Genomic DNA, 26,392 nt, shown 5'->3' with positions numbered 1-26,392 from the left:
CTGACTGGCTGAGTGTGTCCTGAGGACTGGATTGAGAACCACCATCCTGTCCAGGAGGCACACCTATCCAGTCTGGCTTTCAGACAAGCACAATGAATATACAGGAGGTAGACTGGCATACCATTAGGTCTCCAACAGAGCTGCCAACTCACCCTAGGTCAACTAAAGAGACTGATCCAGTTCCACTAAATGCAGGAATTTGTAGTTCTTGTTTTCTTAGGGAAGTCAGTGGAAAAAAAATCAAAACTACAAATATCCCTGCGTGAAATGGGATCAAAACCAAGACCGGCTTAGCCTGCTGGTTGACCTGGGATGAGGTGGCAAACCCTAATCTCCCATGTATGCAAGTCTATATCTCAGGCATATTCATTACCGATATTCTTAAAAACAAAAAAAAGTTAAGTTTGCCTGCAGGACTGGGCTTGGGTGCCACTGGTCTATAAAGCTCTCTCTAAACCCAAGTGGATGAGGAGAAGGTCAAGGGGTGGGGGGTGGCAGCCATGGTGTCTGTGCCAGTCCCTGTGTGCTTCAAGTTTTGCATATGCAAGGCAGCGTTGCCATAGCAACGAGGCCTAAGTCTGCCAGCTGACCTGCGAGACAGGCTGCCTTTCTGAAGCACTGTGTCTCGTTTCGGGAGAATCTCATTAATTCTAAAATGGGGAAAAAAAAAGAAAGAAAGAAACATTTCTGCATACAGCACGAATGCAGCTTTTTTTTCTCTCTCTTTCTTCTAGGACGTACTTTTTTTTTTTAATGGTAGTGGCAAAAATTTCCTTGGTGATAATGGTGATATTTTTGTCTATTTCTATGGGAAAAAAAAAAAAAGGGTAGGATTTTTTTTTTTCTATCTAGATTTTTGTATCCTTTAAATTTTACTCCCTCAGGTGTAGAGTTTAACAAGTCCAAGACCATAAATTAACTTGAGAAAAAAAGAAAAAGCAATGAGGTTAGTTGTATTTATATTTTCAGCCTTGTCTTACTAGTAACTCATAGCAATTATTATTACATAAAAACCATATATAAAAATATAATACCTCTGTGACAACACCATATTATATGAACATTAGCAGAAACATGAGGACTTTTCAATTTGGGTTGGAGAGGTAAGAGCTGACCTGCAACCTTCTAAACCTTCTGCCCCGCTTCCCCTTAAAGGGGCATTCACTAAGGTTTTGCCACACTACCCTAGGTCAACCAAAAAGGCTGATCCAGTCCTGTTTAGTCCCTTTGCATGCAGGGATTTGTAATTCCAATTTTCCTGTTCTTTTCCCTAAGAAATTCACAACTACAAATTCTATGTATTAACTGAGCCTTCTGTTGGCTTAATGCTGAAAACAAATAAAAAATGTAGATCCTTCAGCTTTTTCAAAACCTGGGAACTATCCTTTGCTTTTCTCCTACAGAGGCCTTCCTTGACTCATCCGATAACCTCAACGGATGCAGAGTTTCAAATCTGGCACCCAGTGGATGCCACCAACTGCTCCCATTGCCATCTGGAAAATCATCATTGGTTAGAGAATCATCAATTCCCAGCATGGGTAAATGGCATGTTTTATTTAGCATTAATTTGTGGGGAAGGGAGATGGTACATTGATTTGTTACCACTGCTGCTACTACTTTACAAGAAATGAAACCACAGACTTGACACTGCCCCACACTAACACAACACCATGGGCCCCAGTGTACTCATTTGTCGGAAAAATGTTTAGTATATTTGGCCAGTGTGCGAGGAAATGTCTCAACCAGAAGGAAAACCAGGAAACTTTCTGGTCCGGGGCAGCAGCCATTGTGCCAATTGGTGGAGCTGCTGCCGCTAGACCAGATGGTTCTCATCCCAGTTGAGACATTTCCTCACCACTATGCATTGACACAACGTTGCATTGGGGTTGACACAACACTGCTTGAACATCGATACAGCACTGAGTTAGTACTGAGACAACTTTGCATTAGCATAGACATTGCACTGAAGCAGTACATGGGGGGGGGGGGGGGGTGAGGGAGAGGGAGGGAGATTTATGAATGATTTCTCGATACCATTGAGAAGACAGTGATTCAGTCTTATCATCTCAGTTCATCCCAAGGGGAGAAGAAGCACATGAGAAAGCTGAGATTCTGTCTTTGGAGGAAGGGACAAGGCTGCATACCTGTGATTGCTGCGTTGTGACCAGGCTAGGAAAAGCCGGTTCAACTTCACAGCTTCCACAAGTTTGATGCATACACTGGGAGCAGAGGACAAAATATTTCTACGAGGTCCCGATGGAGAACGAGAGGGGCTACCCTGAACAACTACTGAAAGAGTCAGGCCTAGGGAAGCCAGGCAGATAGCAATTACTGGAGCTTGAAGGAGGGCCAGGAAAAAGGTAACTCAGACCCCACAACCATTCTGTCGAAACAGAAGAGAAAAAATTACCACCTCTAAACAAAACAGCATACCCTATTACACGATTTTATTAAACTAATCAGCGCCTTGGACAGTTTTCTTTTGCAAAGGCACAGCACAGTCCTTCCTCTTCAAAGTGTGTTAGATACCCAAAGCATATAGTTACATGTAAACAGACAGAGTTGACACAGTGGGTTAATAATGAATCCCGTACTTCCTGCTCCGCTGGGCTGATGGATGTCAGTGCCAAACACGTTTCCAGCTGCACACAGCAGGCATGGGGAAGAGTCATTCTGAGGGAATACCGTGGTTTGGGCAGGCGGCATAGCTCCCATGCTAGCTTTACTCTCCAGCTGAGAAGGGAAATGTCAGTAGCCAGAGTCAAAGACCAAAAGATACCTGTCACTCCTGAAGTACAAAATCCCTAATCAGTGAGGAGGAGGAGGAGGAGGAGGGGGAGGGGGAGGGGGAGGGGGAGGACCCCCCCCACCCCCCCAAACACCAATATGCAATTTTTTTCTCTTTATTTGGCTGGAACAGTGCCAGGGCTCCCCAAATGGGGTCACAAAACCTTCAGCTGGGATCGCAAGTGACTCAAATGGTAAACACACTCTTCAAGTGCTAGCAGCGGCAGTGGAAGTCAGCGTGGTGCTTGCGGGCCAGCGCACGCACTCGGGGGCCCTGCAGTGTCACTGCCCTTGCATAAGGTTCTGTGGTAACAGGAAGCCCCGTACAAGAAGGGGGTGGGGCCACTGCAGAGCCTGGGAGTTTGCACAAAGCCACCGGCCCTGCGCTGACTTTCATTACTAACGCTGCTGGCACCTGCAAATCACCAGCCACGAGGGGAGGGGAGGGCCGGGTGTGCAGGGGTCAGTGCATTGCCACCGCTTTTCTCTTCTCAGCTACCATTGAACCTTACCCAAGAGAAAAAAAAAATGTTGCTCCTGTCTTCAGCCTGCCCTCTCTTTCTACCAGTTGTCATCCACCTTTGGCCCAGTGCCCAGAGGAAAATATTGGCACTGATCCTGGCCAGGGGGATGTTTGGAGGATGGAATGAGATGCAGGAGGGGTTGGATAAGGTGGGGAGAGGTTGGGTGAGGGGGGGGGGAATGACAGAAGATCACCTGGGGGATGTAAGAGGAGTTACCGTGGCTGAGAGGGGAATCAGCTGGGGGGGGGGAGAGAAATGTAAGAGGGGAGAGTTTGAGGCTGGTTGGTGAAACAGAAGATGGGGATGAGTGAGGAGATGACAGAGAATCAGTTGGGGATTATAAAAAGGACTTGGAATTGAGAGAGGATCAGCTGGGGAATATGAAAATAGCTGGAAGGGGTAAAAGGGGGGAGATGAGTTGGGGAGGCGAGAGAATGGGTCCATTGGCGGGGAGCAGCTTAAAAGGAAGTCCTCTAGAGAGGTTGAGGGCTGAGAGAGGGGATCTGCTGTAGTGCAGGGAGTGTGAGAAGGAACGATTGCTGGAGAAATGTTACCCACTGTAATTTGTTTTCGTAATCCTTTGGAGCCTTGTGAAGTTTCAAGAGCCAAAATGGGGTCACTCTGGCTAAACGTTTGGAAAGCCCTGATCTATGCATCTTGACCCTAACACAGCCGCACCTCCTCATCGATACCTCAGGAACTTGCAAACTTTGAGCCTGGGATTGCAACTGAAGTCCAAGATTCAAACCACAAGAAAAAAATAACCACAGCAGAATGAATAAACATTGTATTTCACCATTTCAGCATCCTGTCTCTGATTAAAAATCTTTACAATTCCTGGTTTCCTGCTAAGTCAAATGAAACGATAAGGATCCAGGGGATTCAATCATTTCCCAAATCCAGTCCAGAAAAAATGTGCTGTCCCTTGCTCCCCCACCCCAGGTACACATGTTGCAAAAAGGGGGAATAGGACTGACATTTTACGTTCCAACAAAAGCAGATACTAAGAATTTGGTGCCTGGAATTCATGGACCACTGGAGGGTATAAAACACACAGTACAGACAACAAGAGACCATATTATCCTTAGTTTGACCTGTCCTGCACAGGGGGCATCAGGACCGGCGTTTTGACTTCTTACCACCCAACATCTCCATGCAAAAGCTGAGAAATGCCTACAGTCCACTTCCTTATCAGAAAGGATCCTGGACATCATAGGCTGGTGGTGGAGCCTAACATGCAGGACACAGATTCAAATATCACCAATTTAAATTTCTCTGTTCCTACCATTTACCATATGACCTTGAGCAAGTCACCTAAGAGGGGCCCCAGCTAAACTGAACCTTTTACTTCCCCTACAAGTATACAGCATTCAGCTATGTAAGTAGCACCCCAAAAAGAAGGAAACAGCACTTATGGATACAAATGGGTAGATTTTGAAAGGGGCACGCATGTTATAAAATTGCTGGGCCGCGCGCACATGCACGCCGGATTTTGTAATGCATGTGCACGCAGCGCGCGCAAGGGGCGGGCACAGTTCTATAAGATTTGCGCGGCGACGCATCATGGCCTTCCCTACCCCCTACCCTAACTTCCCTTTCCCTTCCCCTCTCCTCTATGCCCCCTATCCCTATCCTATCTACCCCCAATTTTTTTTTTTTTTTTACGTTTTGCTCCTCAACAGGAGCAGTAGTAAGTTGCACGTGCTGGCAAGGTGCCAGTGCGTGCTTCCCCGGCACAGTGGCAAATGGCGGCTGTACCAGCCCGCCTCCAGCCCCGTCCCTCCCCACCCTCCCAGACCGCCCCTTTATCTGGGCTCGGCACTTCGGCGTGTAACGGGGGTTACGCACGTGGCTGGGCCCCTTTGAAGATGCGTGTGGTGCGCGCAAGGTCCGGCCACACACGTAACCCCCGGTTTTTACGCACATGGGGGATTAAAAATCAGGCCAAAAGTGAATTTCTCTGTGATCTGAAACTTGCCATGCACCAAAAGCACTGCTTTTATGGCAAGCTGTGCTCCCACTGAAAGGTTCAGTGATGGGAAGAGCAGAAGACAGTTGGAAACTACTTACTTGCATAAAAATCCCCAAATTACAGTGGACAATTTATTTATTTTTTTTAATTCTTTCTCCTTTGGTGCGAGGGGGTTCTTGGGGGGAAGGGAGTAGAATGTATAAAACCCTAACTTGGTGCTATACATCCGCTGGAAAGCATTTCAGTGTAGTCAGCTTTAGGGATATGCAGTCATTTAAAATGTGATTGAAAACACCTAAATTTGCTGTTTCTTTTCTCATCATTTTCAATCCAAAATGACACAAAAAAAACCCCCACACGCAACAGTTTCATTTTGTTTCTGCATTTAGCACACACTAAAGGGTTTACTGCATGCTAAAACACAGAAATTAAATTTAAAAAATGAAAAATAAATTTGTAAAAAAGGCAAAATGATAAAAGTTTTTACCATGCATGATGCTAGTCAATTTTTGAGTTGGTCAAGTTGCCATGGCCCCCTCTGTCGTCACACACTTCTGGGTCAGGAATGCTGTAAGCATTGTATGCACAGTGCTTTATACACCCATGGTACTAAGTAACCAACAAATATCTTTATTATGATTTGCGCCAAAGTAGTTCCCATGATCCTGGATTGTGTAGGGCACGTCAAACAACATTTCTTCATCTCTTCTCCACCAATCAAGAAAATGCGAAGACCACAACAGGACAAATAAGTTTAACTGTGCTGGCACTGTCCATCAGAATCCACCACCAAACACCACCTTATATTCTTGCCAAAAAGAAAGTCAACGATGGTTTAGAGAAGATCTTTGCAACAAACTGCTCTTTCATCTCACCATCTTCAATACTGAAAAAAAAAAAAATAAACAAAACAAAAACCCCTATTTCAACCCATTACAATGAAGAATAATTCAAGGACAGTGAATGCAGACCATCTGCTCAAAAACTGGAACTGCAGGACTTGGCCTGGGTTTCTCCCGTGTTGCCAAATAAGCTCTTGGTTGCTAAGCAGGGATATCTGCGTGCAGCCTACCACTCCACCCACCCTAAACAAACTGCCACATGCATGCATTTTATGGTATAATTCAGCTTTAACGAAAAAGTGTGTCCAGACCTAGACAAGAATGTTAAAGAAGAAAAAAAAAAAGAAAATAGAGGTCAGGAAAACTAGCACATTTCAATTTTTCTTCTTGAAGAATTGCCACCAACTCAGGAGAGAAGAAAAAGAAAGACAACAGCAGCAAAGTCAATTGAAGAAAACCAGTTAAAATAAGAGAGAATGAGAAAAGGATGAGGAAAGTTCTGAGAGGGAAACAGAGAAAGAAATGGAGAACCTACACATGGGGCCTCTACAGTAACATCTGTGCTAAGGGAGGATAAACTTTCAAAACTGATCACGTGCATTCATTTTCGTGGGTATATGGGCACACACAAAGTTAGTACTGTGTTTTATAACTTGCATGGATACGATATGTGCAAGTTATAAAATATAAGTAGACATGTGCTTGCGTATGTGAAAACCACGAGTCGTGCAAGTTCGCACTTATCTGGAAAAGTAGTGGCACTTGTCCAGATAAATTCCAATAGTGGTGCTTAGCCAGCTAAGTCTGAAAAGTGCTACTTGTCCAGTGCTTTTCAGACTTATCCAGGTAGTTAGATAGACGGATAAGTCTAAAAAAAAAAAAAAGTACTTATCGGAATAAGTTCAAATTTGTAGGAATTTTTAGGTAAGAAATGGAGAATAAAACAGAGAATATCTCTGTATTACCCCATGGTGCAACTTCATCTTGAGTACTGTGTGTAGTTCTGGTCACCACATCTCAAAAAAGATATAGCAAAATTAGAAAAGGTACCAAGAAGTGCGACCGAAATGATAAAGGGGATGGAACGATTCCCCTATAAGGAAAGGTTAAAGAGGTTAGGACTCTTCAGCTTTGAGGACAGACGGCTGAGGGGAGAAATGATAGAGGTTTATAAAATAATGAATGGAGTGGAAGGAGTAAACATTAATCAATTGTTTACTTCAAAAGTACAAAGACTAGGGGACACACAATGATGTTGCTAAGTTGGTACATTACAAGTACAAATACATGCATATGGCAGATGCACACTACTTATCTGGATAAGTAATATAAGAACATAAGAACATAAGAAAATGCCATACTGGGTTAGACCAAGGGTCCATCAAGCCCAGCATCCTGTTTCCAACAGTGGCCAATCCAGGCCATAAGAACCTGGCAAGTACCCAAAAACTAAGTCTATTCCATGTAACCATTGCTAATGGCAGTGGCTATTCTCTAAGTGAACTTAATAGCAGGTAATGGACTTCTCCTCCAAGAACTTATCCAATCCTTTTTTAAACACAGCTATACTAACTGCACGAACCACATTCTCTGGCAACAAATTCCAGAGTTTAATTGTGCGTTGAGTAAAAAAGAACTTTCTCCGATTAGTTTTAAATGTGCCCCATGCTAACTTCATGGAGTGTCCCCTAGTCTTTCTACTATCCGAAAGAGTAAATAACAGATTCACATCTACCCGTTCTAGACCTCTCATGATTTTAAACACCTCTATCATATCCCCCCTCAGTCGTCTCTTCTCCAAGCTGAAAAGTCCTAACCTCTTTAGTCTTTCCTCATAGGGGAATTGTTCCATTCCCCTTATCATTTTGGTAGCCCTTCTCTGTACCTTCTCCATCGCAATTATATCTTTTTTGAGATGCGGCGACCAGAATTGTACACAGTATTCAAGGTGCGGTCTCACCATGGAGCGATACAGAGGCATTATGACATTTTCCGTTTTATTCATCATTCCTTTTCTAATAATTCCCAACATTCTGTTTGCTTTTTTGACTGCCGCAGCACACTGAACCGACGATTTCAATGTGTTATCCACTATGACACCTAGATCTCTTTCTTGGGTTGTAGCACCTAATATGGAACCCAACATCGTGTAATTATAGCATGGGTTATTTTTCCCTATATGCATCACCTTGCACTTATCCACATTAAATTTCATCTGCCATTTGGATGCCCAATTTTCCAGTCTCACAAGGTCTTCCTGCAATTTATCACAATCTGCTTGTGATTTAACTACTCTGAACAATTTTATGTCATCTGCAAATTTGATTATCTCACTCGTCGTATTTCTTTCCAGATCATTTATAAATATATTGAACAGTAAGGGTCCCAATACAGATCCCTGAGGCACTCCACTGTCCACTCCCTTCCACTGAGAAAATTGCCCATTTAATCCTACTCTCTGTTTCCTGTCTTTTAGCCAGTTTGCAATCCACGAAAGGACATCGCCACCTATCCCATGACTTTTTACTTTTCCTAGAAGCCTCTCATGAGGAACTTTGTCAAACGCCTTCTGAAAATCCAAATATACTATATCTACCGGTTCACCTTTATCCACATGTTTATTAACTCCTTCAAAAAAGTGAAGCAGATTTGTGAGGCAAGACTTGCCCTGGGTAAAGCCATGCTGACTTTGTTCCATTAAACCATGTCTTTCTATATGTTCTGTGATTTTGATGTTTAGAACACTTTCCACTATTTTTCCTGGCACTGAAGTCAGGCTAACCGGTCTGTAGTTTCCCGGATCGCCCCTGGAGCCCTTTTTAAATATTGGGGTTACATTTGCTATCCTCCAGTCTTCAGGTACAATGGATGATTTTAATGATAAGTTACAAATTTTTACTAATAGGTCTGAAATTTCATTTTTTAGTTCCTTCAGAACTCTGGGGTGTATACCATCCGGTCCAGGTGATTTACTACTCTTCAGTTTGTCAATCAGGCCTACCACATCTTCTAGGTTCACCGTGATTTGATTCAGTCCATCTGAATCATTACCCATGAAAACCTTCTCCATTACGGGTACCTCCCCAACATCCTCTTCAGTAAACACCGAAGCAAAGAAATCATTTAATCTTTCCGCGATGGCCTTATCTTCTCTAAGTGCCCCTTTAACCCCTCGATCATCTAACGGTCCAACTGACTCCCTCACAGGCTTTCTGCTTCGGATATATTTAAAAAAGTTTTTACTGTGAGTTTTTGCCTCTACAGCCAACTTCTTTTCAAATTCTCTCTTAGCCTGTCTTATCAATGTCTTACTATATAGCAGGATAAGTCTTCAAACACTACTTATCCAGCTAAGAAGCAATTTTTTTTTAACTTATCCAGCTATCTTACTAGCTGAGTAAGTCTTAAAAAGCGCTAGTTAGTTAGATAAGTAGCGCTTCTCGAGACTTATCTAGCAAAGTGGTGGAAAAGCCAACATTTAGGCAGATAAGTCAAAACTTATCCAGCTATGCTGAAAATACATTCTGCATATTTTTAAATTTTTATGACAGTTGTAGGGTAAATTTATACATATTTTATATTGTGAATGTGCATTTGTGCACACAATATAAAATAAGAGGGTAATGTTATCAGAAATGAGAGCAATGAAAGGTTTTTTTATGTCTATTTTATTATTTTTTAATTTCATTTTTTTCATTTTAAGATCATTATTATGATAAATTTAACTACTATCAAAAGTGAAGAAAAATATGTATGTACTTTTTTACAGGCTGATGTTATTTATGTATTTTATTGATGTAAATGTTGTTGTAAACCGGTATAATTGTATCAGAATATTGGTATATAAAATCAAATAAATACATTTTTAAAAGGCTTTACATGCATAAAACTAGGTTTTACATGTGTAAATGCACTTTACCCATGTAAGTGGTCTTTTGAAAATTGCTACAGTATATGCCATTGAATTGTCCATAAGTTATACATGTATAAGTGTACTTTGCGTGACTAAAAGGCTTAAAAAATTACTATGATAGCATGTTACACATACAAATGTAACTCCTTTTAAAATTACATCCTAAATGAACATGAGTGGTGGTGCCCATATACGCATGTACAAGGTCTGACAAGTTCATGAACTCTTCTTAGAAAAAGTGCTACATACCTTATTGCTGAATGTCACTACAGTCACCTTCGAAGTACTTCCCTTGGGAAGTTAGGCACTGATGCCAATGCCTAGTCCACCCTTCAAAGCAGTTTTGGAACTCTTTTTCTGGAATCGCCATCAGAGCTGTCGTCGTATTACCCTTGATGTCTTGAATGTTATCAAAATGACTTTCTTTCAATATTTTCTTTATCTTCGGATAAAGGAAAAGGTCATTGGAGGCCAGATCAGGTGAGTAGGGAGGGTATTCCAATACAGTTATTTGTTTACTAGCTAAAAATTCCCTCACAGACAGTGCCGGGTGAGCTGGTGCATTGTCATGATGCAAGAGCCATGAGTTGTTGGCGAAAAGTTCAGGTCTTTTTGGTCTAACTTTTTCACGCAGCCTTTTCAGCACTTCCAAATAGTAAACTTGGTTAACTGTTTGTCCATTTGGTACACATTCATAATAAATAATTCCTCTGATATCTAAAAAAGGTTAGCAACATCGCTTTGACTCTTGATTTGGACTGACGGAACTTTTTTGGTCGTGGAGAATTGTCTGACTTCCATTGTGCACTTTGACGCTTTGTTTCAGGGTTGTATAGTTACACCCATGTTTCATCACCAGTGATAACACGGCCCAAAACATCATCTTGCCTCTCCAAAAGGTCTTGGCAAACTTCGACTTTCCTTTCCTTCTGTTCATCAGTGAGCTCCTTTGGAACCATTTTTGCACACACCTTTCTCATGCCAAGATTTTCGGTTAAGATTTTCCTAACTCCTTCTCTATCGATGGTTACTTGGTCTGCTATGTTTATTCACAGTCAGCCGATGATTTTGATGAACAATTCGACAATTGCAATGTTTTCGAAAGTTCTGCTCATTATTGGACGCTCTGACCTCTCTTCATCAGTGATGCTTTCTCTCCCCTCAGAAAAATGTTTAATCCATTTGTACACTGCTGTTTTCTTCATAACAGTATCCCCATAAACTTGGACTAACATGTCCCTGATTTCACTTCCACTTTTGCCAAGTTTAACAAGAAATTTAATGTTTGTTTGTTGCTCTAATTCAAGCTCCGACATTTTTGTGACAGCACACAAAACCATGCAACAACAATAATGAACGCCACTCAGCAAGACAGTGCCACATGTCGACATGAACACTGCTTTGAGACACTGATATATCAAGGTTATGAAACCCTACCGAGCTGTTGTGCCTGGTGCGCAAACAAAAGTACGCGTGTACGCAGATTTATAAAATCTGCCTCATAGGCTATAACAACTCTTTTCAGTTTGAAAAAGAGACCAGACTTCAGCCTTCACTAAGCCTAGCTTAAGTATATTTTGTGTCTGCATTCAGAAGGGTTCATTTGATCCTCAGTGACACCATGTATGTGGAAGTCACTGACAGATGGAAGATATTCAATAGCAGTAACTTGAAAGAAGGTAGTCTTATCAGTCACCAACTCTTTCTGTTTAGAAGAAAGACTTCCTCTTTATCGACCACACACCATTACTATTTTTCTACCATTTCCTTTCTAAAATTTCTTTTAATTTGGTGCATTTCAATATTGGCTAAAGACATCTCCCTTTGTCTTGCCATCCCTCCCCTTCTTAAGAATGTTCAGATGTTAGAGTGCATGCTTCAGTGTCCTCCCAATGTCATAGTTTTTGGGCACATTTTCATCAAGTGGCTCATTGCACATGACATCACCGAGTCATCAAAGTAGTTAGCAATTAGCAGTTGTGCTCTGACTAGAGTACAGCTTGACGCACTCAACTTGTCCAGGCTTAAAAGTGAGACTCATCGAACTGCTTTTGCAGAATGGTAGCCCTTAAGCCCGGCAAGGCTAGGAATTTTCAGGTCTTCCTGCCCTAGGGCAATACATTCAGAGATGACTGAACCCCCATCTGCGCACACTTAGAAAGTTCAAGATCCAAAAATGCTTGGTTAATGCCTGTGTGATTTCTCTGGGTGACTCAAGCCTTGGAGAACGTCCTATGACCTCTTAAATATGGCAGCATGTAAGTTTCCATCTGTCTTCAATCTTTATACAACTCTTAATGCAATTCAAAAAGTTATAAAGTAGCATTGTTATTATATTAGTATTGCTTTATTAACAGCATTAAAAGTATGCACAATAATGTAAGTATTTCTGTGGAGAGACATTTGTCTTCCTTACAAGAAATATGAATATCACAGCAATGGGTTAGCAGCATGCAAAGATTTACTCAAATCCAGACTCAACACTCTGCCTCTTTTAAAAGCTGGTCTGCATCACTTATAATACAGTCCATGCAATTAAATGATCCAGCAAAAGGAAGAGATAGACAGAAGCCCTCGGCATTCACAGCCTTTCACAAATGACGTCTCTCTGGCGTCACCAGTGCTGAGAATACATATTAGTTCTATGCTGTTCACATTAGCAGCATGCTAATTTCACACTTCAATAAAATGATTCAGTCTGCTTGTATAGAGTACAAATTAAAGGTTGTATTTAAGGAAGCCACTCAGCTCACTAATGTTTGTGTGTTATGGTTGGGTACATATCCTCTTCTTTCGTCAGTCCACGAGGTTTGGAATTCTTTTTTCTATGGCTGCCTTTTATTCTTATTTATATCTATTGAGCTCACACCTTTTCATTGGTAGCTCAAGGCAAGTTACAATCAGGTATAGTAGCTATTGCCCTGTCCTCAGAGGGCTTACAAACTAACAGGTGAATTTTCAAATGTTGTACGAGTAAAAATGAGCACTTACACACATAAAATAGCACATCCGTGAATACATGCTATATTCAAAACTACAACTTACATGCGTAAATCAGGGTCTGCAAATAAATTTATGCGTGTAATAAAGGGACATGCCAGGAGCGTTCTGGGGTGGGGCCAACATTTACGCATATAAGTTGCTATTTTAAAACCTGCCAAAGTGATGTGTGTACATTTTTTACTTGCTTATATTTACTTCTGCTCAAACTCTGGTTGAAGTTATTGTAAACAACGTTAAAGTGAAAAATATGACTGGGTAGAGAGTTTCGGTGCAATGGGGGGACTTCAGGATGAAGAGCCAGGACTGTCTTTTCAAGTTGCAGATAGTTTGGGAGAACTGTTAGACTTAAATGGTAAAACTGGTTATTTCATTGCCTGCCCGCATAAAATACCCTGATTTATACATGTTCTAGTCATCTTATGGGGGATAAAATGTCAAATTAATGCGATAAAAATCTACACGCATATCCTTGTAAAACTGGAAGTACAAATATAAGGGTATATGAGTTGCCCACACTTATCTGGATAATTTCCAACTAATTTGGCTAAGTAGAGTCTTTCCCACTACTTAGATGGACAAATTTGAACTTATTCAGATAAGCAGTGGCACTAATCCGGCTATATTCCGATTTATCTGGCTAAGTAGCACTTTTTGAACTTATCCGGTTACATGCCACTACTTAGCTGGATAAATTGGCATGTATCCGGATAAATCCAATTTGTGCAGCTCGTGGTTTATACATACGTGAGCATTTGTGCACGTATATGTGCTGACATTTTATAACCTGCGCATATAGGGGTAGATTTTCAAACTATGCGAATAGGCCTACTTTTGCTGGCGCATCAGGCGCAAGCAAAAGTACGCTGGATTTTAGTAGATACGCCCGGAGCCGCGCGTATCCACTAAAATCCTGGATCGGCGCGCGCAAGGCTATCAATTCTGTATAGCCGGCGCGCCGAGCCGCGCAGCCTACCCCCGTTCCCTCCGAGGCCGCTCCGAAATCGGAGCGGCCTCGGAGGGAACTTCCTTTTGCCCTCCCTTCACCTTCCCCTCCCTTCCCCTACCTAACCCACCCACCCGGCCCTGTCTAAGCCCCCCCTTACCTTTGTCGGGGGATTTACGCCTCCCGGAGGGAGGTGTAAATCCTCGCGCGTCAGCGGGCCTCCTGCGCGCCGGGACGCGACCTGGGGGCAGGTCCGGAGGGCGCGGCCACGCTCCCGGGCCGCCCCGGGCCGTAACCACGCCTCCGGGTCCGCCCACGAAACGCTCCCGGCACGCCCCCTAAACGCCGCGCGGTTCGGGCCCGCCCCCCGACACGCCCCCTCAGAGAACCCCGGGACTTACGCGAGTCCCGGGGTCTGTGCGCGCCGGTGAGCCTATGTAAAATAGGCTCACCGACGCGCAGGGCCCTGCTCGCCTAAATCCGCCCGGATTTGGGCGGATTTAGGCGAGCAGGGCTCTTAAAATCCGCCCCATACTTTCCGTGGTGGTTATAAAATACAGTAGCAGCTTTGTGTGTGCTCATATACATGCATAAATGGGTAGTCACAAGCAGTTTTGAAAGCTGGGCTCTAAATGTGTACCTGAGGCAATGGGAGTGAATTGACTTCCCAAGTCCCAAGGAATGGCAGTGGGATTTGAATCCTGGTTTTCCTGGTTCTTAGCCACTAGGCTCTGTCTCCATTCTTTTATTGGAGGTTGCTTTATCTAGCCCATCATGCCCTCAGAGATCATCTCACCCTGATCAAGATGACTTATCCTCAAGACAATTCCTCTGTTTGGTTTGGCAGTTGATATATTATCATCATATAAAACTGTGAAAGCAAGAAATTTGACTAGTTGGCTGCATTTACAGAGACAATGTACAATAATCTTTATTTATTCTTATAAGATGTGTTAGTTGTAGTAAGGAAGTCAACCTGCTGGTAACCTATTAGTTAAAAAAAAAAAAGATTCTGGAAAATGATTGCCATCATTCCATTTTAAATGAGCAAAAAAGTTCCCTCCCAGACTTATACTTCTGTTGTTCAGCTATGCCTCACAAGTAGTTGAAGTTTCCTGATATTTGCTATTAGTGTAAGGCAAACATGGTAGAAAAATGCATTCAGGTTGACTTTAAAAGTGTTACTCGTGCAAAAATTGCCCACCTACGCATGCATGTGGGCCACGCACGAGCAGCGCAAATTTTAAAAAGCTGCAAAGTGTGCGCATATTTACCTGTGTGTGCATGAGGAAGAAGGGAGCAGGGCATGATCGGGGTATGGGCATTCCGGGGCGGAGCCAAGCCTTACGTGCATAACTCCACATTTTAAAAACAAAACCCGCAGTGAGCATACGCTAGGTAATCTGTGTAACTTTATTGCTGAGGAGTAAGTCTGTAGATCTCAAGTTCTAGGGCTTATAGGACAAGGTGAGGGGATCTGGGTCAACTGAGCAGCGTGCAGAATGAAGAACCAAAGTGGACAAACTATTGGACTAATTGGAAAACTGGGTATGTGCCTCGCACAAGCATGTTTTAAAATTTGCTGACGTATGAGCGTACAAGCAGACACGATCCTATTGAAACCACACGTGTGCTAGTATGCTCGAGTAATCTCTTCAAATTGGTGCATTTTAAAACATATGCACGTAAGTGTGCACGGTTAAAAATCCTAGCATATCCTCAGTCACACGCCAAACGCGCCTGTATGGGTGCATATGCACTCTTTATAAAATTGACCTCATTCTATATTGCTATAATAAACGGGAGAGAAATCAACTAGAGATGAAACTTGTCTCTTACCAAAGTGAATAACATTCTTCTATCAAGTTATTGCCTGTCCATTATTAATTCTGGCATGTCACTAAGCTGTTTTTAAGACATCTGACCTTGAAATAAACAAATACCCAATATGGATAAATCCAAATTAAGTCTTAAAATTCAAAGCAATAACACTACAAATATCAGGCTCGAAAGACCTCTTATGGTCTCCATTACAAGGTGATCTACCATATTTATACATCTCTTTGACAAAAAAGAATCTGAACTGCTGCCCATGCCTAAGCTAAGCTTAGACAAGTCAATACAGGTAGCACATATAGACCTACACAAATGGAAATCAATAAAGCCCTCAAGTTCTTTCAACCACTGCGGTCAACACATGGGTCTCCAATGCTGACAACTTCAAGAGCTTCAGGTCAAACAGCATACACATATCCTACAAGTTAATCAAATACAGAAAACCTGTGTCAAACAACCCTTATGTTGACTCTTTTGCCATTGATTAACTAACTAATAGCCCCTGTGCAGATAAGCATGGCCTTCCCAACCAGAGACCTGTTGTATAGGTAGGGGAGAGGGGGCCTATGAACCCATAATCTTTAAAGAACTTAGCAACAACTGTGCTTCCCATATCTTACATACACAAACACATTTTGCAAATTAATGCTCATTGTAAAGTGATACCATTGGAGATTTTGTATATTCCAAGAAGTACACAAATTCTTGTTTGTTGCTGCTTTCATTTTGGCTTTCAAACCAAAAAAAACAACAAAATCCCAAACAAACAAATAAAAACAGACTAATGCTTTCAATTTCCACTTAATACAAGAGTGACGCATCTCTCTTTGCATCAAAGCTTAGTCAATTCTCCTGACCTACGCTTGTGACAATGTGACTCACTCCTCTGAATGAAGGAGCATCACTCTAGACCGTATGACATCAGCCCACTCATGTTTATCAGCTCGCTCAGCTTGTCCCAGCTCTTGGGCTGTTGAGTGCTTAAAAAAAAAAGGTCGAGGGAAGAAGTTTGGACAATGAGAGAGCCCAAAATATCTATTTGTAGAGCCACACTGGTAGAGCAGATCATTCACATGGATGCAATGTTCATGTCCCAACGAGACTATGGTCCAAGTACAGGCCATAGGGAAGGCAATTTTTAAAAGCCATTTACCTTAGTAAAAAGGTCATCTGAGAAGCGCCCACCCTTAGCATGTATGTGAAAGTATGTGAAGGGTTTTACGGTGCATGCACTTTTAGCTGCATTAGGATGAGGCATCCTGGAAGGGCATGTGTAGCATGAGATGAGTGAGGAAAATAACGAGCGCAGATTCCATTTTCAATTGACACTTATCGGGGCATCATTAAGTCTGGGCACAATCTCAGTTGCTGTGAAAAAAAAAAAGCTTCTCTTTCGATGCACTCTATTGTGCTGAAAATTAAAGCATTTTTCCCTTTTAGTGATTGGAATGTGCCTTCCTTATATTTTTGTATTTTGATCATTATAGAAGGAAATGAATGTCTGTTTCTCTTTCTCTGTTGTTGCGCTGCATTCAGAGCCTGGCTTCTCAGGGATTCCATTTCAGTTTTAGTCTGCAGGCTTTGATTTCTAGTTATTATTGTGTATTGGGTAAGGGTCTTCTGCCTGTGACAGAGGAGAGGGAGTCTGCTGCGTGTACTCTCTCTCTGTGGGGATCTATGCTAAGCTGACTCGTTCTGTTTGTCCATTAAGAGGTGTGGCGGTGCGTTAAGGCCCAGTGTAACATTTTCATTGCTGCTTTTTTTCATAGGTAGGGCTGTTGCTGTTTCAGTCCTAGGAGTCAGTGCTGTTATGATAGGGAAGGGCTTGCTCTATGGCCTCTGAGGGCCTCTTTGGCAGGGTTTTGTGTTACTAAACAAGGTGTCAGGCAGTTCTGGAGGGATGTTCTGTTGCTGTTACTGAGCTGACAGCTTCATTTGAATATATATATTTTGCATGATAAGTTGTAAGGGGAAAGATCCTAGCTCTGCTTTTCACCCATTATTGGGTGGAGGTGATGGGAATTGAGCTGGGGAGAGGGGTTCAGGTGGGAGCCTGGGAAGAGAATGGGAACTTAAAGATTGAGTTATGATTGGGGGGCGGGAGGGAGGGACAGTGGGACAGGATGAATTAGATGTAGGAGAAGGAGAGCTGAAGAGCGGGGAGGAGTCAGTGGGTAGTTTTGAGGGGGTCGGATAAGAAAGTGAAAAGGTAGCTAAGTCTGTATCCTAATTACCCCATTCTTTAGTTTAATTATCAAATTCTCTGCATACTTTGTCCACATGTCCCATATCTCACACTTAGCAGCGTGCATTCTACAGAACAATGTGTTTTTCAATCCAACTTGCTATGTAACAGGCCGAGAGTGCACTGTTAACCCGCGTTTGGACGCGCTAGCTTTACCCCTTATTCAATAAGGGGTAATAGCGCGTCGAAAACACGCGTCCAATCCCCCCGAAACTAATAGCGCCCGCCACATGCAAATGCACGTTGATGGGCCTATTAGTTATTCCCGTGCGATTCACTAAGTAAAATGTGCAGCCAAGCTGCATATTTTACTTTCAGAAATTAGCGCCTACCCAAAGGTAGGCGTTAATTTCTGCTAGCACCGGGAAAGTGCACAGAAAAGCAGTAAAAACTGCTTTTCTTTACACCCTCTGACTTAATATCATGGCGATATTAAGTTGGAGGTCCCAAAGTAAAAAAAATAATTAAAATAAATAAATAAATAAATTTTAAATTGGCCCACGGCTCGCGGGTTGAAAACCGAACGCTCAATTTTGCCGGCGTCTGGTTTCCGAACCCGTGGTGTCAGCGGGTTTGAGAACAGACGCCGGCAAAATTGAGCGGCGGCTGTCAAACTCGCTGACAGCCGCCGCTCCTGTCAATAAAGAGGCGTTAGGGACGCGCTAGTGTCCCTAGCGCCTCTTTTTACTGCGGGCCCTCATTTAAATACTGAATCGCGCGCACAGGAGAGTGGCCTGTGCCCGCGCCGGGAGAGCGGGCGCTCGCTCGCTCTCCCGCGACTTTTTCTGAATTGGCCTGTAAGTAAGACCTAGTGGGGGTAATTTTCAAAAGGAGTTACACATGTAAATGTAACTACTATTGTAGCAATTTTCAAAAGCCATTTACTGGAGTAAAGTGCACTTACACAAGTAAATCCTATGGACAATTCAATGGCATATATTATAGCAATTTTCAAAAGCCCACTTACACAAGTAAAGTGCATTTACTCGAGTAAAACCCTGTTTTACTCGAGTAAATGCTTTTTAAAATCAGGCCCTATGAGTACATGACATATGGAAAGGAGTATAGGAAATAATGAACACTGCAAGTTTAAAATGGTGCCTTTAAAATCCACTGCTCCAGCCTCACTTTCCCATACAAGATCCGTCTAAGACCCTCCCTTCAGCCGTTTCTTCTCCTTCATTAGACCTTCCTTAAGACCAAATTCTGCAGTCCCTTTCCTCAGTAAGACCTGCCTTAACCCAAAATTGCAGCCCTCTTTTACCTCCAAACAAGCCTGTCGTCAAACTAGGGGTGTGTCTGGGAAAAACGTATGTTTTGTTTTACTTTTTTTTTTCCATATTTTCCTTTTGTTTCTTCCTTTAGTGTGCTAAAGCATTTCAGCGCGCACTAAAACGCAAAAGCAAAATGAAAACTTTTTCTTGTCATTTCATTTCAAAAACAACGCAAATCAACAAATGCTATCATTGTTTCTGTGCCATTTTCAAATGGCAGCACCCTGACCCCTCTCTCCAACCCCCCCCCCCCCCCCCCCCACCAAACGCACACTTCTGTGATTCCTTCCATCCCCAACACAAGACCTTACATGACTCACGTGCTTTCCACAGGATCTATTTAGAGCGACATTTGTCTGAGCTGCCCCTCCCATCACAACTATTACCAGGCTGGTCTGCTGCTTGCCGTTCAGTGACACACACCCTGCACCATTCTATGTGTTTCCCTGCCCCTACCCAGACTCCCCTACCTGTGATCTGTCATCGCCCCGCTGATTATTTATTTATTTTATTTTAAAATTTTTCTATACCGTCGTTTAGTAATATACCATCACAACGGTTTACATTTCGGCACGAAATAGGTTGGTTAGGTTTCTAAGTTATCCATGGTGTGCCAATATTTTACGGTTACATAGTTCAGTAATATACTCTAGATGAGAGATGGGTTGGGGTTACCATTTATATGATTTTGGGATAATCATATGTGTATACTGTTTCAATTTAATATTTAATAATGGGTAACAAATAATAAAATTGTCAATTTTCTGTTTGTTGGTGACTTTCAGCTGTATGTATTGTTAGTCACTGCTCTCATTGTGAAATGCTTTTTTGAAAAGCCAAGTTTTTATTTCTCATCCACTCAAACTATCACCTCCCTCAGAGAAGAACAAGCTTGTTCCTCACTCACACCTGCCTGTGGAGCTACTGTGAGCATGTAGGAAAAGACCACCACAATATCCGTGCCAAGCGAACACCATCAAAAGTATAAAAAAACCCACCCATAATAATAATTCTCCATTCTGCCTCAACAATATTAACCAAGGGGAGGGTGAATACTGGGGTCTTTCCATGAGGCCAATATTTTACTATTCAGTGGAAACAGCCAAAAATGGCTAGCTGACACCACCCTGAAGAAACCGCACCAATGATTTCATCACACCCCCTATGGCAGGATCAGCTGAGTTCAGTCCTTGAGACCTTTGATCTAAGGTAGTGTATGCGGAGACACTGAAAGCCCAGATCTGGATGAGACTCACGAGGACTGGGATCCCAATACCTACCAACAATTTTCATATTACAACAGTTCATCCAACATTCAGTCACTGAAATTCTGCTTATAAAAATACATACCCCATGTTATCCACACCAGTAGTCCCCAACCCTGTCCTGGGGGCCCACCAGCCAGTTGGATTTTCAGGATATCCACAATGAATATGCAAGAGAGAAAATTTGCATGCACTGCCTCCATAAGATGCAAATTTTCTCTCATGCATATTCATTGTGGATATCCTGAAAACCTGACTGGCTGGTGGGCCCCCAGGACAGGGTTGGGGAACACTGATCTACACTACACTTCAGATATATATATATATATATATATTTGAATTCATATACACATACATTATAAGATCTCTCAAGGGAGGTCTTGCTCCAGTGCCAACAAACCGCTATGAAACCATCCTCAAGATGTTAAAGGAGGGGGATCTTTCTCTGCCATTGGTAGTTTCATTGTAAATAATAAATTAGGTTCTGCTGTCTGGAAAAGCTTCCAGACCCAGCATGGCTGACACACATGTAACACACACACACACACACACGTGTGCGCACGCCAGCAAAGACACAAGAGACACATTTTTCTGGGCTGCACAAAATTATCCCCGCTCCAGCTTCCAGAATCCATCGTCTGGGCTAATTCTTCCCAGATGTTCATGCAAACCAGCCTTTGCGGCCGTGGGGCTCATGGCTTTCTGGTTGTTCTAATTCAGCTTGCTTTGTTTCTTGCTTCTGAGTGACTGTGCCTATCTTACTGAGGCACATGCCAAGTCTCAGCAGCTCCAATGGCTGGAGCATTGTGCTGTGGACTGGAAGGGGGCACCAAGAGCTTCACGATGGCCAGCTGGATACCATGTTACTGCTAGACTGCTGGGTCCTGTTCTGTCAACCCACCAGAGTCTGTGCTAAATTGCCTATCAAACATTCTCTATGTCCAGCCTAAGCGTAAATCTCAATGGGTGGGTATGGAATGAACTTACACTACAGCCCTGGTGTTTGGAACACAGGCTAAATTTTTGCTCCTTAATCTGGAGGAGGGAATGGTTCCTGAATTATCTGCAAATACTGGGGTGGAGAAGATGAACGGTAACCAAATGGTAGCAAGCCATACAGAAGTAGTATAGAACTAAATGTTCTGGGATCCTTATAAGGCTAATTTAAAAAAAAAAAAAAACAGTCCATGAAAATATTTTCAAAGCATTTCCTACTTTTATTCACAGAGTGCAGGAAAAGTTTTGGTCCCACGACACGGATCGTGTTTCGCCACATGGCCTACATCGGGAGGGACAGAAGCCCAAAGTCTCAATTAGTTATAACGTGTCCCAATGGATTACAGAACAACCCGATCCACACACGCGCGAAGGAAATGCTAGGGTTGCAGAGGGGTTCAAAGCGCGGGCCTTGCAGAGTTGTTTTGGACCCAGTATTTAAAGAGCTTGGAAGAGAGAGACCAAGTGGCAATCGGCCGTCTAAAGCGGAAGCAACTTGTGTATAAGTTGGGTAATGGGGCGGAGACCACCCTAAGCGCCGAGGATACAGCAGCGTCAGGGAAATTCAAGCAGGGAATCATCTCAGTGGGTCTCTGCTTGAATTTTCCCTGGGTGAGATCAAGCAGCAATTGGCCGTCTAAAGTGGAAGCCCAATCTTCCAGTCTCACAAGGTCCTCCTGCAATTTATCACAATCCGCTTGTAATTTAACTACTCTGAACAATTTTATGTCATCCGTAAATATGATCACTTCACTCGTCGTACCCCTTTCCAGATCATTTATAAATATATTAAAAAGCACCGGTCCAAGTACAGATCCCCGAGGCACTCCACTATTTACCTTTTTCCACTGTGAAAACAGATCATTTAATCCTACTCTCTGTTTCCTGTCTTTTAACCAGTTTGTAATCCACGAAAGGACATCGCCTCCTATCCCATGACAATTTTTTTAAATCTACCCCTATGATTTTATTCTTTATAGCAGTTTCCATGATTTTTCCCAGCACTAAAGTCAGGCTCATAGTTACCTGGATCACCCCTGAAGCCCTTTTTAAATATTGAGGTTACATTGGCAAACCTTCCTGTGTTCAGGTACAATGGATGATTGTGTAATGATAGGTTACAAATTAAATGTAATAGGTTTGAAATGTCATTTTTTAGTTTTTTCAGAACCCTGGGATGTATACCAATCAGTCCAGGTGATTTACTAATCTTCAGTTTGTCAATTTGGTCTACTACAGCTTCCAAGTTCACCGTGATTTGGTTCAGTTAATCTGAATCGTCACCCTTGAAAACCATCTCCAAACATCCTCATTAGTAAACACCGAAGCAAAGAATTGTTTTTGTCTTTCTGCGATTACTTTATCTGCCTAAGTGCCCCTTTAACCCCTCAGTCATCTAACGGTCCAACCGACTCCCTGGCAGGCTTTCCGCTTCGGATATATTTAAAAAGTTTTATTATGAGTTATTGCCTCTATAGCCAACTTCTTTTCAAATTCTCTCTTAGCCTGTCTTATCAATGTCTTACATTTAACTTTCCAGCGTTTATGCTTTATCCTATTTTCTTCTGATGGATCCTTCTTCCAGTTTTTGAATAAAGATCTTTTGGCTAAAATAGCCTCTTTCACCTCAGCTTTTAGCCATGCCGGCAATTGTTTGACTTTCCTTCCACCTCTGGACTGTGCTTCTAGGATGGTATTTTTTTAAGTGTCCACGCCTGTTGCACACTCTTAACCTATGTAGCTGCATCTTTTAGGTTTGTTTTTTTTTTGGTTTTTTTTTTTAACTATTTTCTCATTTTAGCAAAGTTTCCCTTTTGAAACTTTGATAAATACACCAGAAGACCCATGCATCCTTCACCCTTTCCATAAAGTAATATTTGTTGATGTGAATCTTGAGTTAACCCTCTTATTTTGTTCTAGAATAACCTTTCCACTGGAAAAGATTTGCTAATGCATGTAACGCAACATCACCAGTCCCTTGCAGAATTTGTTTTACTGGAGTCTCCAGTACTAAGAGCTCCTGCAACTCCCTATTTTCATAAAGTCTCCACATTCTAGAAGCTGCTGGCATTTCCATCATCTGATAGTCAAATCTGGTTCTTGAAGGCCGTACACAGGATGGATTTTCAGGATTCCTAGAGAGAATATTCATGAAATTTATACACATATATTTGATCTGTGAACCAGCTTAGTCTGCATATTTTGGTCACACTGAAACTCAAATCCAATCTGTTTACAGCCTTAGAAAGGCCAATTTACCAACATCCAATTCAGTGTATTCACAATGGAACTTTTAAATCTTAAAACCTGGCTCTTCTTGATCACTGCCTTCTTCAATTTAATTAACAATGTTTTCTGTAACAAATACATTTCTTGCATTCTGTCTTGTCTATGCGTCCTGACTAGATTGTAAGCTCCATGGAGAAGGGATGCAGGGACACTCTCTGTTCAACATGTTGTACATCTAGTACCATTATTGAAACAAGTATAGAAGTAGATTAGGATACCAGACACTACGAATACCATAAGGAAGCTGTAAGTCAGGATGGTGGTGGGGGAGTGTCTAACTTTATTTTTGAGATCCCCTTACCCATGATTTTACAAATTACAGGGTATAAAGAGACTGGTGTTAGCCGAGGATAGGACTTCAGCCCTCCCCCCCTCCCCCCCCCACCAACCTGCCACAATACCCTCTTAGTCCTGCCTTGCTATAAACCAATCCTAAACGTCTCCAGTGAAAGACAAATGCAGAGAAAAAGCAGGGAGACATCGCAGGTCAAAACCAAAAACGACAAAGAAACCTGCTCAATTTTATTATTCATAAGAGACCCAGAAATTTGAAAAAGGGGCTCTTGGAGGCCTCGAGAGCTTACATACAAGAGCATCAGCAAATAATTTATTTTAAAGATATCACAATAGCCAAAGAATTGTATCTCTCCATATAGTGACAAATATTTTAACCCAGAGGAGACGGGTGTAACAATGGCATCTACCAAAATCTTATACTGTTAACTGTTCTGCAGACAATGCAGAGGGAAGCTGATTCCAGCTTCTGTAGCATTCTGACCTGTTATGTTTTGCCTGCTATCCCACTGTGCTTTTTTGTTTCTCATCTTCAGTGAGCAAGCCTTGTACCTGGAACTCTCCTCTAACTGGAAAAGGCTTGCAGCGGTGGCCCAGTCCAGCCTTTTACAATAAAGATCCAACTCAGATGTTGGCAAGAATTTTCTCCTACCCATCTCCTTTGTTTTGAATTTTAAAAAATTGTGCTGTTTTTTTTCCATATCCTGACAAGTTATGCTCCGAAACTTAGTGAACTTTAGAAGACTTTTTTTTTTTTATAATAATTTTGAACAAGTAAAATATTGCCCACTTTGTAAAACCAAAGTTTCTATTTACAACCTGACTGCTTTTCTTAATGACCAGGGCACGGTACATAGTAACATAGTACATGATGACAGATAAGGACCAAAAAATGGTCCATCCAGTCTGCTCAACAAGGTGCTCAGGGTTGAAACTGCCACTCCGTGTCAGTTACCCACATACAAAAAAACCCAAAACAGTTACTACAGGTTGCCCCAATGCTTAATTTCTATCCTTTTGTCATTAGGGATCATCTGTGTTTATCCCATACTCTTCTGAATTCAGTCACCTTTCTGGTCTTCACTATCTCCTCTGAGAGGGCATTACAGACATTCACCACTCTTTCCATGAAAGCAAGTTGTGTTCTCTGTAGACAGCAGGATGAATTAGCCATGACACATGGGTAATATCCAAAAGCAAAGGATGGACGTATATCTTTAGTTCAGTAGAGCTTTTGCTATTAAGCATGTGCACGAGTTCCCATGAGCATATCACTGCCGTGCAAGTCCCTCAATGACATTAGAGCTAAATCTAGCTAGGCAGTTGACTCTCTGAGGAAGTGGGTGGGTATTAAGCATGGTAATTCATCCTGCTGTGTATGGAGAAGAGACAGTTTACCGTGGACAAAGAAGGGCTGAATTAGTCATGACACATGGGGAATCCAAGCTGAGGGTTGCAGCAGAGCACTTACTGGAAAGCAACTCCACTGTGGAGAGTAGACTGCTGGTGAACAGGCTACATCACACCTCTTGTCTAAACCTTCTGAGACATACAGATGACTTCAATGGAGACAGGTCTCAGAAGAGCAATGAAAATGTATGGCTCTGACAAAGTCTGTAACCAGAAGGCAATAAATGCATGGGCCATGTGTGATATAGCCTCTTAGCCAGTTGGACAAGTAAATGAATGGCCACTGCTACTGCCAAACCGATGGGTTTGTAGAACACACACAGCTAAGGAGCCTGACAATGTGATGGTGTTTTCCTTCCCCTCACAGAGGAACGAATGAAGGGCTTTCTGTCCTCAATGCACGATTTTGGTGAAATACAGAGGCCACTTGAGGAGAATTTCAAGACAGGTAGTGTGATGCACCCCTCTGTTATGAAAGTACTGATTCGTCTAGACAAAGACACTGCAACTAACCTCCATAAATTGTGTGAATGAAGTGAAAGCAGAATGTCCTCTATTTGAAAGAAGCAAGCCATGATGCTAGTAAGATGCAATATTCATTGATGAAGCATGAGCCTTGCTGTTAAAAGGGGAAGAAAATACTGACACAGATCCTTGGTAGAATAGGTGAAGAGAAACAGAGGGCCTGCTGGTACTTGGATGAGAATATCTGCCATGAAAACCCACACTCCTCTTTGGGGTATGGCTTCCTTGTCAAATAGAAGATGCTCTGTCTGGACCTCTGAACAGTGAAAAAGAT

The 26,392-nt window shown here is 42.4% G+C and overlaps 1 protein-coding gene across 2 annotated transcripts in view; it reads right to left on the bottom strand.

The window, feature by feature from the left end:
- The window catches only part of SSBP4 (single stranded DNA binding protein 4), a 530,243-nt gene that overhangs the window by 241,439 nt on the left and 262,412 nt on the right, over positions 1-26,392 (bottom strand). The gene's annotated exons all lie outside the window — the stretch shown is intronic.

This window comes from Rhinatrema bivittatum, chromosome 8 (genome assembly GCF_901001135.1).
Source record: "Rhinatrema bivittatum chromosome 8, aRhiBiv1.1, whole genome shotgun sequence".
Classification (NCBI taxonomy): Eukaryota; Metazoa; Chordata; class Amphibia; order Gymnophiona; family Rhinatrematidae; genus Rhinatrema; species Rhinatrema bivittatum.
The sequence above is the reverse complement of the archived record's forward strand: the minus strand, read 5'-3'. Positions and strand labels throughout refer to the sequence as shown.